General features: G+C 46.7%; 1 protein-coding gene across 8 annotated transcripts in view; it reads right to left on the bottom strand.

Moving 5' to 3' along the window:
• Nucleotides 1-15,506, bottom strand: part of PITPNM2 (phosphatidylinositol transfer protein membrane associated 2) — a 145,715-nt gene that overhangs the window by 119,376 nt on the left and 10,833 nt on the right. For all 8 annotated transcript variants that reach the window (XM_075434417.1, XM_075434424.1, XM_075434423.1 and 5 more), the window contains exon 2: nucleotides 9,541-9,640. The gene's annotated coding sequence lies outside the window, so the exon portion shown is untranslated. The remainder of the gene's footprint in view (nucleotides 1-9,540; nucleotides 9,641-15,506) is intronic.

Raw genomic sequence — 15,506 nt, 5'->3', positions numbered from 1 at the left:
CAACCGCCTGAACAGCTCCATGAACCCCAGGGACACCCTTGGCTGCCGCTGACGTGGCCATAAAAGGGACAAGAGCACTTGCCTACCTCTCGAGAGGCGAGTACCCGCGGGGCAGCAGCCCCCCGGGGTGCTGGGGAGCCCCTCAGCCGGGAGCATCTCTGCCCACATCCTCCGCTTCCATTTCACACTGTAGTTTCTCGCCTGCACAGCTGTTCATTAAAGCTTGCGCTGACATCTGAAGACTCAAAGGCAAATTAAAAAAAAAAAAAAAGCCCTCTACACTTCTTAATCTGATTCATGCTTTTTTAAAGACGGGAGTTCATATCGTGTGGAAAGCTTCTTTTGCAGGATACTACTTTGACCACTGCTGTTCATAAATATAAAAAGACTTGCTAATGCTCTGCTAAACTTCTCACAGAAGTATTTATACCGACACCCCTCTATTTTTTCCAACAATAATCTAATTCATGTGCCTCTTATCTTAGCTATGAAACAGCATGTTAATCCAACATCACAGCTCATTTAGATAAATGGAACTGGGCACATCCAGCGCGTCATTCCTGCTGTGACATTTCTACTATTGACAGAGTTATTTCCAGGCCCAGCGTGGGCAGGGATCTGGGAGGACTCGCACACTTCAGCACAGCCACTGCCCCTCACCGAGGATGCACAGAACAGCCAAGTTTTCTGAAGTGACTCTACCTGGGTCACACGTTAATAAGCATTCTGGAAGCATTTCCCAGAAATAACCTTCAACAGTTACCTAGAAACATAATCCATCAAAATAAACCGCAAAATAATAAAAAAGGAAAAAAAAAAAAAAGAACTTTTGTTGGTAGATTGCATTCTAGCTACATACAGAAGAATTAGTAGAGAAACTGGAGTCTTTGATCAAGGGAATAGCTCAAATTAATTTCAAGGTTATTTTCTTAGAGAGTTCTTTGATAAACACGAATAGTGCTGTCAGAAAGTTTCCCTTTGCTCGCTCATTGATACTCTCCATGAGCTCTTAAGAATATAGCTGAACCTTATAGGCCTCTATAGGACTTAAGAGCACCCACCGGAACCTAAGCACTTCGTAGGCGATGAGCTGAAGTGAGCCCATTGCTCTAGAGCTTAACAGTTAAATCAGCCAGAATAGATTAAAGTTTCCAATCAAATAAAGTGAAAGTTCTCCTTAAGCACTGAATGGTTCCCCTTTTCTCCAGGGCTCCATCCCCAAATTCCTTTCTAATCTGAACAAATATGGTATTTGCATCCCCTCCCCCGCTTTTTTTTTTTTTATAAACAAACACAACTGCTGGGATGACGCAGATACAGCACAGCCAAAGGCTTTTCTTCAGATACTCAGAGCACTCCTGATCTGCATATTGGTTTCAACTCATCGTTCTTCATAAACAACATGGATCCACGAGAGAGTCAGTCACACGTCTGCCGGTGCATCTTTCTCTCTGCTCGCAGCCAGCAAGCTGGTGCACAGAGATGACTGCAAACTCCCACTGCAGAAGGTCTGGCCTCAGCACAGACTGGTCCTTTTTGGCCAGTTTCCACTCGAAGCTGTAAAGCTGAGATGCAATCAGAAGTGGTCACAACCATGCAGCCCAACCTGGCAAAACACTTCTGGTGCTAAGGCTCCGCCGAGGTTCTCTCACCGATAACCTACGCACACCTTGGGGACATCCGTGCAACGGGTGCATCCACGCACCGATGTTTCAAAGGACAGAAACCAAAACTTGGCTGCAGCGTGTTGTTTCCCAGCTGCTCCGTTCAGCCTTCAGCAAGGAAGCTGGCCTTGATTTAGAGGGATGTACGCCCTTTGTGTAAGTGCACACACAACTGCCCACTACCAATTTTACACCTTCCTGAAAATCATGTTTTCAGCCAAAAGAAACACTTCCGATTTTCAAGACAAGGATCTCTAGACCATATACCCCAGAAACTAATCATTCCTGTACTCCACTGACACCCATCACAAGGTAACCTGCCTCTGGAAAACTAACTGCTATGGGTCAGTCAAAAAGACAGACAATTTAAGGATTTTCATACATTCTCTTACTCAGGTAGAATCATCTCTTCAACCTCTCCAATCATCAAGCATTTGTTGGATTGGGCACAAATATTCAACCCACACCGCTCCTCAGTCTGGTTGGAGGGAGATGGGGGGGAGGGGATGTCCGTGTAAAGTCCTAGGGCAGGTTCTCCTCAAATCTATCCAGTTTTGCTTTTGACCTCAACGGAAGTAGCATTAGACCCTAAACAGGTCCACCCACAATGACATAGGGGAGCTTGAAATAGATGAAGGAAGACAATACACGGAAAGAAAATCTCAAAGCAGTATAGTTTCATCAGATAAGGGCGTATTCTATGCAATAAAAAGAAGCTAACATCACCCTTATCTGCATTACATCAAATACCTTTCACTTCTAAAAGCCCTTAAGGCCGCAGAGTTTTCAGTTACCTTTACCCCCTCTACTTCCACCAGCATTAATACCATTCCTTAGAAGCCTGCTGCCAGCCGCTGCGTAGTCTCTCTGCGTATCACGAATTAAATTCTCAGGTTTTCTGACTTTTTCAACTGTTAGAAGGACATTTATCAGGTTAAGGCCAGATTTCTTTCCCTGTCTTACCAGCAGAGTTTTGGATGACTAATCAGAAGACTGCGCATATTTTAAAGCTCTAATTCTCCCTTCACTACATATACCAGTCAATGTCACTTTGACACTACTCTGGCTTTCGACTGTAGAAAAGCTTTCCGACTTACAATTCCGTTAAAATGAACATGCCCTCACAAGCAGGCAAGAGTGCTCTTCGCTCTGTCTTTCCCTCCCCCAAGTTAGCTTCAGCTGTCACCGAAAACACAGTAAGCATTTTCCTTCTTGGGAACTATGTGTTCTTGCAGTTATATTCAGTGGACCAGAAGAGTCTGGCACTGGAAGAAGAACTATCTGATTTCTTGGACTCACTGTAAGAGAGCCTGTCTTGGCCAGATACAGTTATTACCACCAAGAACCAAGAATTCAGTTAAATTAAAGATGCCCAAGGTAATGAATATTGGCCATACAAACAGTGATCAAGCGCTCACCCACCACAGACACAGCTTTGGGGTTTTGACTGCTCTTTAAAGAGTGTTTCTTACTGTAGTCTTCAATAACTGTCCGCAAAACACTAAGTTAGCATGAAGATTATCAGAACTGCCATCCATGAATCACTACCACTATTTTGGTAAACGGAAGGTAGTCAACAGCTCTTGACGACCCCTGACATTTGTCTCCATTTTCAGTTTGTTCAGATCAGAAACTACATTTCAGCTTAATTCAGACTGAGCATTAAAGTCAAGGCCTAATTTACTATTTTTGCCATGATTTGTATTGCCTTCTTTCAGCTACATTCCCTGTAATTTCTTTTTCTATGCCAAGTTATAAAGAGGGCAATACAGCTTGCAAAAGCAGCTCCACCTTACACCTACCTTGAGGTGCTGAACCTGGGAGTGGTGAGGGAAGAGCGAGCTGCCGCCTTCAGATGGTTAATCCCTGTCCGACAGCACTTCAGCGCTGCAGAGAACACGACCTCTGGGCAGCAGTCAGGAAAACGTACAAAAAGACAGAAAAGATACAAATCGTCTTCCTAAAAATTTGCTCAAGGCGAGAGCTTTCCACAGATCATTTCTACCACGGTTTGCACCTTTCGCTCACCCCATGCAAGCCTGGTCCTCAGGCTGAGAAAACATCTCTGACAGCTTCCAAGCAAGCCAGGTCTCCAGCTGGATCTGCCTTGGCTTTAAGTGGCCTTCTCTCCCTTCATCAGCTGCCCCTCTCCATCGCACTGTCGCGATATGGTCAGAGCAGGCCTGCAAGCACGGGCCTTGCTGTCCCCTCCAGGGAGGGTCCTACCCCCACGGCACAGGAAGGGCGCAACGGGAATTTTACCCAATGTCACGGTGCATTGCACAGCACTTGCTCTATGCTCTGCTCAGGACAACCTTCTCCACAGAGCTTTTCCATGAGGGGCTGTTCATCAGGTCTTCTTTTTAAAGAATCTGGGCCAAGTCATCCCTGCTGTAGCTTTAATGACGTCAATGAGCTACAGCAGGGGTGAAATTGGGCCATTATTTTTTATGTCCATATGTCCTGTGCCCATTAAAGAAAAAAAAATGCTAAAGAAGATCAAGGAAGAAAAGAAAAGTTATTGAGTCAAAAGACTATGCTGTGCAGAGATTAACATCTAGATGTGGAATGTTTCTCTTTCTCTCTTTTGTTCCTGCTGTACGTCTATAAATATAACAGTTTATGGAAAAAGAAATACTCCTGGAGTGTCAAGGTACAATGCGAGTTCTGCAGTGACAAATTATACTCACATTTTGTATCCTGTTTTGATTAAAAAAATCCCAAAAATCTTTACTAGGAAAAGGCCTCTTCAAAACTCCACAAAAGCAAGCGACGCGGTTGCCGGTAACTGTTAGTTTCTCCACTGTGAGCCAGAATTGACCACACTCTGCACATCACCACCCAGTAGTAAAGCCCAACGGACCTTGTTCTGAGCTCATTTCTTAGTAAATCCAAAACAGGATTATACAAATATCAAAACCAAAAATATGAAGTACGAGTTTAAACCGAAGCAGTGTTTTCTGTGAATATGCAAAGCCTCAGATACCAACATGGACAGGGACGTAGCCGAGGAGTCCAAGCCTGCCAGGTGCAGGACACCAGTAACAGCCACCGCAACGCGTCGCGATTCTGTGCTGATTTTCGGAAGGCAGAACTGTATCGTTTATCTGGAGCGAGCGTGCATACGGGCTTCGCACCCGCCGTGCCCCAGACCATCAGGCCCTGCCCTGGGCTGTACGCAGCGGCTCAGACGAGCCAAATCGCAAGATGCATCACGGCCAGCGAGAGCTACGACCAGAACTTCTCAGCTCCGTATTTAAAAGCCCGCTTAACTGACATTTAGGCATCTGAGTAACCATATTCATACGAACATAGGTAAAATTGCTCACCAATATGCTTACAGAGTCACGCCACTACACCTTTAAAACTAGACAGCACATTTTTCAGAAGCCTCCAGGAACCACACCAGATCACGGCAGCTTGGTGTTCAGGGCCTTTACTTTGTAAATAACTCTTCTTTCAAAGCTTAGTAGAAGATTACTTTGAAATCTTTGACCCCAATTCTCCAAGTCTCAGCTTTAATCAAAGACTAACTCTACTTTGTAAAAGCCTTTTTTCCAATTGTTTTCCCTTAGCATTAACGAGTTCTTTTTCCCACAATAAGACAGAACAGTTTGGAGTTCTGCTTTTTTTTATTATTATTTATTTCCCTGCCCCTCCCCTCCCCCAGTTCCAGCACTGGAATCAAAATAACTTGAGATGGAAAACGTGTGACCTCCCAAGCCTTTATTTACAGTATCACAAACCACAAGGGAAGGATCTGTCCAAGTTTTCCAGCTGGAATGGGAACAGCAGGGAAAAAACGCGCTCTCGTTTTTGCAGCCGTGATATTTAACACATCACAGGGGAAAGAGGATGGGGAGGAGGTAGGGGAGTTGGAAGCAAGTAATGATGCCATGGAAGTATCGGATGAAGAGGTCTCAGCCACCCCTGCAGGTTCACGTGATTATGACCCATCTCCCCAGATTTGCACAGAGCTGTGCACATGCAAACGTAACTGCAAAACCAGTCTGACGCATGTTTAATAAGGTTGCTTCTTGACTTTTACATCATAAAAGATCGTAAAATACAGAAACCTTCTGGACTTTGCCTGAATTTTTATTAGTGCTGTAATGCTCTCTCTTCATGCCACCGTCTCCCAAGTTACTACAACAAAGACTTTCTCAAAAACAAGAAGCCTAGAAGCAGTGGAATCTTCCTCGGATATTTAAACAGAACAAACACAAATGAACGAGGTTGAGATCTATAGAAAGTTACTTGCAGCAGGAAACCGTCAGTTAGTTTGTGGTTACAACCACACCAGTGTCGCAGTTCTTTCCTCACAGTTAAATATATATGTCCAAACAGTTCCTCATGTCTTGTGTTTCTATTGTGAAAGCAGTAAAACAACCAAAAAAATAAAATTGTCCGTATTTCCACTAGCAATTTCATAGTGCCAGACCATACAGGAGACTCTCTTTTTTCGAAAAGAGATTTTTCCATACCTTTCCACACATTTATGTCAGGACTAACTTAGTTTACCTGTGACTATCTCCGATCCTTACGAGACCCCGTTCCCCCTCCCCTACCCATGCTCAGCTCCCCCTTCTCCCCACGCGGCACCGTGACAAGTGCCACGCTAACCCACCACCCTTACACACCGAGGCAGGCGAATGCCACAACTGTGCTGCTGCCTTACGCTGCCAAACAGGGTTCCTCTCCCCGCCAGTACAAAAGCAGCCATCACGCGGCTCTCTGAAGTGTTATCACCTTGATCTAACTCATTGTAAAGTGTTTTGCAGTACAGTCTACGGAGGATCCAACACGAGGATAGATTTCTCTGCATTCCGTTGGTCTCCAAACTCACCCCTTACAAGGGGTACAACTCTCTTGTCACGGGTCACGTAGTAGGTCCCCTGGCAAGTACAGGACGCCGAAAAAGTAAGATTCAGTCCCAATTTGTGTGCATATAAAAGGGAACAGGGCTCTGAAGGGGAAAAGCTTGTCACATTACACAGCCGGGGTGGAAACACACCTAAAAATCACAGTACAGCATGCTACAAGCACAAAGACAGGGGCTGCAGGCGAGGCAGGGAGTGCTGGAAGCGCTTCAGAAGGAACCAGTTGCAAAGCAAACCCCTGCTTCCTTTTGACAAGACACCATACATTCCTTCAGCGACGTGCACAAATTGTTCGGAGGGGACGGCACTTCCCCAGTGCACAAGACCTCTGACCCCAGCCTGCCTCGCATCTTCCCAGGCTAAGGCAGCCTGTAATTCCACCTGCTTTCACCTCATCTACATTCGCCTCTCCTATCTATTAGCCTCCTGCCCAACGCCAGGTCCTGCTTCTTCCTAGACAGAAACACTCCTCCTCATCCCATCCAGGCTTCTGCAGTTGCAGGACCAGTGGAAACACAAAAAGGCAGTGCAGTGGCCCTGGGCAGCTAGAAGCGAGGATGCCGAGGGACAGAGCACCAGGTACCTCCTCGTTCTGCATCAGCATCCTCCATCTCCCCCTACCACGCTGCTTCCACTGCCGGCGTCTTGCTGAGGTCCCACAGCCACACTCCGAATATCACAGGCACTTACAGCCTGCATATGTACACGTCTCTCAGATTCTGCTCTGCCTTTCTGCTTTTGCACCAGGGATTGAGGACACTTTCCTAGATTTTGAAATAATTCTATGCAAAACACTCCCAGGTACGACTTGCAGAGGAACCTCCTCCCATCATTTTCATTCTGTCCAGCAGTTTGGATTCAAAGCCCCCGGGTTTGGAAAAAAACAACGGGCTGCACAGGGATGCTGGCAGAACAAAGGAGAAAATTACCCGCTGCCTACAGCGTTTTCCTGGACGTTGCTACTCAGCTCTTTGTTTTCACGAACGCAGCATTCCCTTAGCAGGTTTAAAACTCATTTTTCTCCCTACATTTCTTACCTGCCAACCGACGGACGTTACCCGCTCTCTAGTGACGCAAGCTGCCTGGATTCATTTTGCTGTGACCACAATTCTGCAGGCAGTTTGCCCTCACCTGCCCAGGAAATTAATGACCACTCGGGCACCTCTCTTACCGAGAATGTGAAGTCCTTCAGGCAAGTGAAATGAGGAGAGCCACAGCCTCAGGGCAAAGCAAACCCTGAACACTGCAAAGGATTGCATCGCTGCTTTGCTGTTACCACTAATTCCAAGAAACACGCTCTCCTCTACCACAGCCTATGGGGGAGCAAAGGGAGAGTGCACCATCTAAAGCAAGGGCAGCAAAGCTCCTGGGGCACCAATGTTCTTCCCCAGCAGGAGCACAAATTCACATTGCAATGAATGCCTACACGAGCACAAACTCCTCCGTGAAAGCTGCTGACAGCAGCTTTCGCTCCCAGAAAGACCCACCCGCCGCTCCTTCCGAGAGCTGCGGTGGGCAGAAGAGCAGCTGCCGGGCTCTCCCGAGGAAATCGGGTGTCCCACAAAGGGACAAGCCACAGCACTGGAGGCATCCGCCCCGGGCCGGCCCTCGGCTCTGCTGACCCTGAAGAGAGGGGCTTCAGGAAGGGAATCGACATCGGGAATGGCGACAAATTCACAGGGAGCCAATTTCCAGCCAGGAGATAATTAAGGGATTCAAGTCACCCTTAGTTTTCAAAGGCTTCTCGTAAAGATATCGCAGGTTAATACGGAGCTGGTGACACCGTGCTTTCAGTGTAACTACTGCAACCCTGAGGTATAAATCCAGAGAAAATGAAAACACATTTCAGTCTGGCAAGTAAACGGTCTCAGTTCGAAACTCATTTATCCTTTCTCTGTTCTTCCTAGCAATTCACTGCTCTTAAAGCAAAAACCAGCAATTTTTGAGTTTTAGCATCCAGCAGTAAAAGTGCAAAGTTGCTATACCACAGTATCACCGCAAAGAGAAACCTTTGGTGGAGTTAAGAGTTAAAAACACCCTTTCTGACAGAGGAAAACACACCTGAGTGGGAGGAATGCACTGGAGGAAAACAAGAAGATACAAAACTACACTGTCAGTCTAAAGGCTGACAGCCCATCTATTGACAAACTCTTGCCCAGCCACTAATTTTGTTGGCAGATTTAACACCATGATCCACATTTCTAGAACTCGCACAAAAGAGGTTTGGTGAGAGCTGGACACATACACAATGAACCCATAAGCAACACTCCCAAAGGTTACAGCATAAGGGAGCAGCAGGTACATATATTCATAAAAAGTATAAAATCTTTAAAAATTTACTGGTTAAAAAACACAGGGTACTTGCTTCCCCATCTACACTCTTCACTGGGGAAGTTCTGCATGTCAGTCCTCTTGGTAACATAAAGCAAATGAAAAATTCAGAAGGCAAAACCAGGTAGACATTAACAGCAATTTTATGGCAGTACCAGAGGCTGCACAGTTTATTTCAACACAAATAAAATGCAACGAGGTTAAGATTTTGGGGGGGGGGAAATCCCACACAAGATTTAAATATATACAAAAAAATATGTTAATTGCACATCCTGTGCAGCCATTCTCCCTTTTACTTTATTTCTTTGAAAGATTCTAAATAAACAAAGATGCTGATTAAGCAGAAAAAGGTGGGCAGCATGAGCTTTCTTTAAAAAGAGGTTTATCACCAAGACACACGTCTATGCAATTTAGGCCAACCATGTCCTGTGACTGCCAAGCCCTTCTCAAAGGCAACTCACGCAGCCATTCTTCCAGACTCCATTTTACCGTGTTTCCCCCGAGCATCTGTTCAAGTGGAACCCAAGCTAAGGTTAATCCCCTCTCTCACCAGCAGCGAGCTAGTATCCGTCAGAGTCATTACCATTCTCCCTAGTAACATCTAAATGTTTTTTTCTAACACAGAAGAACAAGAACAGCCATCCAGCTGAAATGCCAGAACCTACCTTCCGCAAACAATCTCTCTAGATGCTGCTGAATGCAGGAGGGAGTAAAGCCAGCATTGCTGCAAAAGGATGTCACTGTTGGTCCACATGTGTCAACATCCTAGAGAAAGATAAAACACAGTTGCTTAACTGCCATGCCCATGGGAAATCAAGAGCAAGAATAAAGTTGCATTATTTTCACAGTTATACCATGCTAATGGCTCCCATGCAAACAACATAAAGCTACAACATTTTATAATTGCACATCAGAGTGTTTCTGCAGACATCTCTCCGGTATGTCAGAAATTCAATACGTGATAGTAGGCGGCAATGAGCACCTCAGGGATTTAAAGTGCGTTCCAAGCCATGAGTCATCGTCATCTCTAACTCATGGAAATTTAAAAAAAAAAAAAAGAAAGAAAAAAAAACCAAAACACACGGGTGCATTGCACTGACCACTCTCCCGTGCTCTCTCCGTACAGTACCACAACATCCCCCTAAAGCACTTCCCTTTCAACTGGGGGGTCGGATGGCTTCCACGAAGGGGACATGATCATAGACAAAAAACACCACATCGCAGCATGCTTCCAGACGGCTCCCCGGAGACCTGGCACGATCCCGCATTCGAGGGTGGACACAGAGCTGGAGCTGCCTTTATAAACCCCCTGAGCAGCAAGCAGTGGGCATCTTGCATGGCTGCCACGGAGGACAGCGGGGCGGTGGTGAACCGATCCGGCTCCTTTCCCACGCAGCTCGGGAAACGTCAACCCCAGGCAGCCCCTTTACACCTCACGTTCCAGCCATCAGCTACCTGCTTTCCCCCAAGGCTGATTTTTGTCGGGAGAGCTGAGGGCCAGAAGGAACTTGTAACCATTACTTGCCGAGCAGCTTATGTGGTTTGCTTCATCATGTCAAGCAGCCCGCTGCCTTTCCAAGAGATCCCTTCAGGCAGAGTCTCATCATTACCTCCAATCACTGGAAACTGGTTTTCATGCTGCTTTTCGAGCATCTGGTTCGCACTTTCGGGCACACACATGTGCCCTCCTCCCTCCCAGCCGTCACTCCCCTCTCTTCTTAGATCTCCCCAAGTACGTTCAAGCTCCTTTAGGGTCTTCTTTAATTCCTTGGCTTACCCTTGGTTTGTCCACCAAGCAACAGCCAGAAGACAGCAACGTCTCTCGGCAGCACGAAATCTAACAGGGCGGATGGATGGATGGAGAAGGAAGGGCTGGAGCGTTCGCAGCCGATCCCCCTGCCAAGTGACCCACGGGCAGCCAGCACGGCTCAGAAGACGGCGTGGCTATGGGTGCGGGGAGGACAGGGTCTCAGCAGCTCCCACACGCTCCTGAAAACCACCCATGCAGATTAAAGCTACATTTAACATGTTGAGCCCCCCAGCAACAGAAATATTCCTTTCCTCTTTAGATCAGGAAGGGCACAGTTGTCTTTCCCTGGAGCAGAAGCTGTGTTTTGCACCAGAACATGCAAAATCTGGGTCCATATCCACACACACACACAAAAAAAGCATCTCCTCGATTGGGACCCGGATCCAAGCCTTAGGACCAGCAGCCACAGCCAAAGCCTTACAAAGAAAAACACCAACCAACCTACCAACATACTCTTCTCCCTGCACCAAAGCACTTGAAACGCTTGGAAAAAAACATTGATACCTTTAGCCGTGACACCCTGCTTCAGTTAACTGACAGATCTATGTGTTATCATCAATTAAGCAATAAGTAACCGCTCTTTACTCTTGTACCTTCTTGCACAGCAATTTAAAAAAAGAATAGTGCTCGCACAGGTCAGATTCATCCCAGAGGAAGAGCAAACGTGAGCAACGTTTCAGGACCATTAATCTCAGAGATCTAACCAAGAACAAGCAGCCAGACAGCTTAAAAATATATTTAGTCCACAAATGCTTATTAACGTCATTTGCTGATTCACAGCTGAGCCAGTCGCACAGAGCCCAAATGCCACTTCTGCTTCCCCAGCCTGGCTTTAAAAAAAAAAAAACAAACAAAAAAAAACCCCACAAAGTTGAAAGAGTTGGGCATCAAGCTGCTTAATTCATCTCAACACCTTCCACAATGCAGCTATTAGAGGTGCATTTTTCTGGGCTGGGAACTCCAGGTCTATTCTGCAGACCTAAGGTTTAGGAGTCTGATTCGAGATGGAAAGACAAGGGACCCCCACGTGCTAGGTCTGGCTCAGGCACAGCTTTCCACTGTGGTCTCAAGGCAGCCACCACACATCTGCGTCCTCGTGTGCGCAGCACAGAGCAAACGCTCCTGCCACGCCGCGGCACGACAGCATGTGCTTAGCGTCGCCAGACACTCGGGAGCTGAAAGGACCAAGCACGAAGAGCCAACCCCACCAGCTACCCGGGCTGAGCTACACTCAGCATCCGAAACACACGTCCGTAGATACAGCTGTCTTATGTACTCACTCAGTGCCGCTCCTTGGTGTCACCCAAATTGACTGCAGTGTGCTACAAAGCTGAATCTCAGTTTTCTTTTATTGACTATCACTCCTCTTCTCGATATTAATACAGTCAAGACCAGAATCATAAACAAAATGGACTCCAGAGGCTTACACCAAAATTAACAGCAAAAACCATTACTACTTTTAAATTAACGCCTTGAAATCAACTGAAGAAAAATATTTGACAGATGTAAACCTGTACCAAGAACCTGTGTGTGTACTCTGGGGTAGAACTAACCCACTAAGTTCTTAAGGAATCCTTTAAGTAAAATCTTTTTTCATAAAGTGAAATTTAAAGTGTTTCTTCCCCTACAGTTCTACACAGTGCGATGATTTAAAGCCCAAAGAATTTTCTCTCTAAATCACCTATTCAAATCTGTATGATGGAAATATATTTAAAGATAGCATTTAAATCTTGTTTTGCATTTGAACTTTTAAACAGCTCTCCAGGAAAGGAAGTGTCTCATTAGTCCTTTTACTTGCAGATCAGTATGGCAGAATGGCTAAACAGGAATCCTCACATTACCTTTCTTTTTTAAAAGGATTAGTTATATCTACAGAGGTTTTTCACCCAATATACACCTAGTCTGATTGAGTCTCACCACTTTTTAAATGCTATACAAATAATTCCTCCTCGTCAAGTACATGGGGATTTGTCAAAATCCATTCTACATTTGTTTTCACTAGCCGGACAATTTTCTACAGACGCTGGAAATGCTCGACAGCCTCCTCTCAAAAGGAGCATCCACCAGAAGCCACACTTCAGGAAGTCATTTTTTAAAGAGCGGCGTCGGCCCAGAGCCCCGCTCCGTTTCACGGGTTTCACAGAGCAGCGCCCAGTTCTCAGAACTCGCGGGGGCCCGGACCCACGGCTGCCGGAGGAGTTTCGGTGCTCAGCTAACCAACCACAGCGGCGCCTCGAAAGCCTCAGTGGGCAGCTACACAAACCTGGCGAGCAGACCCAAAACCTCCTCAGGTTAAGAAAATCAGCCTTCCTATCTGCTTTATTCTTTTTTTGTTTCAGGATGGGGTTTCCCTCCCCCCCCCCCCCCCCTTTTTTTTTTGTAGATTGGGGAAGGATGACAAAACTTCTTATTTTCAGTGCCAGCAAGTCTGCAACGATTATTCCAAACAGAGCAACAGAGCTCTCTACACACTTGCTAACAGTACTGAAATCAAAAGTGATTAAAAGCAAAAACCTTTCTGAGCAACAGAAACTGAAAGTATTGCCTCTGGGAAAAAGTAGACACCAGCATTTTCCTTACAGTAAACACTAAAAGTCACAGATAATTAATGTAGTCTCGGACATTATGACATATTTATAAAACTTGTTTTCTGGAATAATCACACACAATTCACCTTGACTGTACTCCCAAGTCATCACTTTTTGAAGTCACTGCAGTTCGCAGAGGCCTCGCTGATTGCTATTCTTAATTCACCGATTTTTCCATGTGAGAACAGATTATCAATGCAGAATGTAAACTTAAAAATTGTCACTTTTATGCCTCATTCAGATTGATAATAATGAACCCTGCCTGCATTTCAGAGACGTTTTGTGGCAAGTGGTAATCAAACACAGAGTTCAAACTGCTTCTGTTTTAAAATTCTACTACCGAAGCGCAGGAGACCTCAGTGTTAGGAAACAAGGGACACGCGAGGTCCAAAGCCAACCACCAGGAAAAAGCAACCTAACAAAACCACCGAGAAACGCAAGTTAATACCAGAGCTCCCACAAGGCTACCAGAACATTTTTATTACAGGCGACTGGCAAAGATGAACGTCACAAACCTCCTCCCTCGACAGGCTTTGGGGGAAGCATCTCTCCGAGGAAGGCTGCGGGGATCGGCGCGGCTCAGCACCGAACCCAGGCCAAGGCGACGCCTGGCTCTGGAGCAGCGCGCTGGGGAAGCACGCGAGGCACACGCACGGAAGCAGAGCCCAGCTTTAGCAGGCAGATCCCCACGCAAAGACGTTTTGCGAGGAGGATGAGGTGCCACCCAGCTGGTGGCAAGCGGCTCACGTTTAGCACAAGCGTTGAAAACGCTACATTACGCTAACGGAACTGGCATTTACCTTTCCATGGAGGGTGACTAATTACAAGATGCTTTCTGCTGGCTTCCGAAGGCTCCTCTGCTTAACTGCTGTGTCGCGCTCCACTTTTCAGTCCTTCTTCCGCAGGGGTACCATCGCTGTCACCGCTAAACCACTTTATATTGGTGGGAAAGGCAATGTAAGTTGATACATAAGGAGAGTTCCCACCTCGCTGCTACCTGAGCAAACACACCCGGTGACGACCACAGACCAGAGCACCCTGGCCTCACGCCCGAGACCAAGGTCCTGGCGAGCAAGGGCAAGGGCAACAGAAGGCGAGGTCGGCACGCTGTTTCTGCAAAGCCAGAGACACTGACAGCGCTATCTCGCAGGGAAAAATGAACTAGCAAAACTGCTCCCAGCCAACACCACAGCTGGTTCAGCTCAGCTGACTGCTTTTACACAATCTGCATCAATAAATACTGAGCCCTAACAAGTGTCAGCTGTGGTCAAACACTGCATGCCCGTGGTTTGGAAGCATCAGCTTCAGACCACGGATAGTCACGAGAGTCCTTTATCCTCAGAGAAGGTGGTTTCTGTTCTCGTGTCAGTTAGTCACCCTAAAGAAACAACGGAATATAAGCGAGCAGCTAAAAAGCAACAAACCGGAGAGAAATAAATTCAAAATCCTGAAGAACTCTGTAATCAGAGGAACAGCTCCAGGACGTGCCAGGAAATTAATCAAGAAGCAAGATAAATGCAGCAGTTAACTAGAAAAACACGAGCAGCTCGGAAGGCATCCAGACCACGTTCCCCCAACTGATGCTTGCAGCATCTGGACCCTCCAGCGCGCCGCTGGGGTTACGTTCCCCAAGGAGCACGGAGTCCTGGCCTCTCTGTAAGCAGCCAGACCCAAAGGGAAGGGAGAGAAAGCAAACAGCAAAACGTTTCCAGAAAGCTGCCCGGGCTCTGGACCTTGCTGTAGCTATAACGCACTTTTCACCTGCAAAGCCCTCTCCCTCCTTTCTTAAAAGTCATTATCCCCTTACACGCAATGGGAGACCGGGGCGTGCAGTGCTGCAGCCCATTGCTCTGATTAGGCTGCAGGAAAAATACATTAAACAACCCCTACACTCTCTATACACCCTTACGAGATTTTTACGAACCTCACATCAGTCTATAAGTGGGAAGAGTTCCCATTTCACACCCCCCATGGACAGTGGCAACGGGTTCCCCACGTCCCCCGGGACTCCTCGCCGTCCCGGGCAGAGGACGACCTCCCGCCTCCCCGAGGGACCCCAGGAGCCGCACACCGCAGCATCAGCTCCACGCCGGCGTGGGACGGCTTCGAGGTGCGCAGTTACAGATTCAGATCTTAAAAAAGCAGCTTTGATAAGCATCTATTTAGAGCCAAGTTTCAAACTCCCCTCCGAGAAAAGTATAACCCACGAGATTTTTTTTTTTCCTTCCAGGAG

This window comes from Opisthocomus hoazin, chromosome 13 (assembly GCF_030867145.1).
Source record: "Opisthocomus hoazin isolate bOpiHoa1 chromosome 13, bOpiHoa1.hap1, whole genome shotgun sequence".
Taxonomy (NCBI): Eukaryota; Metazoa; Chordata; class Aves; order Opisthocomiformes; family Opisthocomidae; genus Opisthocomus; species Opisthocomus hoazin.
The sequence above is the reverse complement of the archived record's forward strand: the minus strand, read 5'-3'. Positions and strand labels throughout refer to the sequence as shown.